The sequence below is a fragment of the Belonocnema kinseyi genome, chromosome 10 (assembly GCF_010883055.1).
Source record: "Belonocnema kinseyi isolate 2016_QV_RU_SX_M_011 chromosome 10, B_treatae_v1, whole genome shotgun sequence".
In the NCBI taxonomy this organism is placed as follows: Eukaryota; Metazoa; Arthropoda; class Insecta; order Hymenoptera; family Cynipidae; genus Belonocnema; species Belonocnema kinseyi.
In genome coordinates, this window is record NC_046666.1 from 65969727 (window position 1) to 65972151 (window position 2425).

A 2425-nucleotide genomic window follows, 5' to 3' on the forward strand; every position below is an offset into this window, starting at 1 on the left:
AGTTTTAAATTTTATGGAAACATTAAACAATCTGCTTATTGTTATTTGGAACATAACCAGGTTTACTATTCTTATGTATTAATACGTAAAGCATATTAAAATACATGTTATAATAGATATTTGATTCTTTTTCGAAGTCGTGAAAGATATTTTTAATCCTTTAAACTAATCGATTACCACTGAAAACAATTACACATTTGGTTTACAATAAAACACTATGAAACGCTTTTCACCACAAAACTGAAAATTCTTACAAAAATCATTCTACCGGACAAAAAAACTTCATATCTACATAAAAGTTGCATAAAGCTTTTTCGGGTACTGAAAAATATGATCCATTGCACAAATTTCTACAAAAAACTTTAAAATGGAGTATAATATTCATGAAAACTGAAACGATCGCTAATCTTAAAGTTTTATTATTCAACGAAAAGGTCATTATTTACAAAGGATAAATTTGTGGGTAACAGGTTTACACAATATGCGCCGCTTAGCCGCGTTTTACATCATTTAAAATATAACAATTTTAGATTGTTAATTTGATGAATTCTTCGTAACATTTTTTTCTCTTAAATCGGTCAAAAGCTATTTGAATGCTAAATAAAATAGCCTGCGAATAACTCATTATGTCAATTTTTTAAGTTAAGCTATTGCCAAAATAGTTAAAATGGTGATGTTTTCTTAAATTGTTAATATACAAGAACGCCTATGTAGGTTCGACTGATTTAATCCTTCCAAGAAATGCTGGCCAACGCAGTTCCACAGTCGTGTGGTCGTGTGTGGCAGCTTCAACAATACAAAGGGTCGCCACCAGTTTACAAGACTTGTAACGTTTCCACAGACTGATTTAATCTCAAGGCCAGTGCGACGCAACCCCCGAAACTGTTCTTATATCGGAGTTCTTGTGTAACATTTACAGTAATGAATATTTTTAACTGTTCTTACGCTCGTTTTAAAGGTAAATTTATGTACTATAACAGTAGTCTATTTTTAATTGCTTTCGGTACTATTAGTGGGGCAGAAGACGCCAGGTGTTCCCATCTAAAATTAACTTTTTTTGGATCGGGTTGAAACTTGGCCTGAATATAGTCCTAGTGGACCTACATGAATCCATGAAACTATAGGTTCATTTATCTACCGGTTGTGAATAAACAGGGGCCTGAAGTTTTCACTTTTTTCACGCGTTTCTTCACCTTCAGGTTAGTGTAACTTCTTTTAGGATGATCGAATTAAACTTTTATTATAGTGTTTTGGAAAACTCTTTTCATACACTTTAAGACAATTATAACGATATATTATAGAAAAAGTGATATATATATAATTAAAAATTTGTCATAAGGACAACCGCAGGATTTCGCCGGGAGCGGGTGCTAATCTGAAAAATTGCACCCGCTTCCAGCGAAATCGCGGTAAAACTTCAGCCACAACCACGTCTCACAACCGTGAGATAGGTGGTTACAGTCTGTAAAGGAATCAATACGACGATCCAGCAAAAGCCTCGTGCACCCTAAGAACACGGAGTGACCAAAGGACAACCGCCTTATGCGTTTTTCCCGCAAGTGTTCTAGCATATTGTTGACACGCAGGGATGCTTTTTAGGCCATTAGCAAGTGAAAGCTTGGCACCTCCAAGAGCGCCGATGATAAGGACGATCAGTTTAACAGAATATTCCGGGTACAATCGTTGCAACTTCCTTATAAGGTCTCGATACCTCTCTTTCTTTCCATTCTCCTTGGCTATGATGTTTTTGTCAGCTGGTACCGAAAATTCGATAACGAACAATGGTTCGCTTCTCGAAGTCAAGAAGAACCATGTCAGGCCTCGAGTGAGCAACAGAAACAATTGCCGAGAATATAAAGTTTCAGTATATGCGGCACTTCCCATTCTCGACAATTGACTCAATTTCCCTAGGAGCATTTAGAGCGATATTAAGGTGAATGCCGTAGGAGTGACAGAGATGGTAATAAAGCACTCTTAGTGCCGCAATGCGCCTTTGAATGTAGGTTGTTTCCGCGTGAGTTGGACAACTAGATAGTATGTGAGCTAGTAATAGTATGCTCGGGGTGTGCATGGCACGCCCTGCAGCTATCATCGGGAATGTCTTGGCTCAAAATGTGTCAACGGTAAGTTAAGGTGGAAATGACACCGTCTTGGCATGCAAAAATGAAACCCTCTGTCCCAGACTTCAATTCGGGCGATTTAAGGAAAGCAAACGTTAGCTCACAAGACATTGACTGATCCTTCACATTTCTGTGGAAGATACCGTGCATCCTCTTATCGAGGAGCTGTTCATGAAAGTTTTACTCTTGTGCTTTCTTAATCGGGGCTTTCAGGAGTGAGTACTCGAGATAGATAAGATTTGATGCATTTTGCTCACCCCTAATACTGAAGTCAAGTCCGAGTGTTTCAGCAGCCTCCTCCGCTG

The 2425-nt window shown here is 37.9% G+C and overlaps 1 protein-coding gene across 5 annotated transcripts in view; it reads right to left on the bottom strand.

Annotated features, from left to right (window-relative positions):
• Positions 1–2425, bottom strand: part of LOC117181604 (phospholipid-transporting ATPase ID) — an 80318-nt gene that overhangs the window by 55740 nt on the left and 22153 nt on the right. The window lies entirely within an intron of this gene.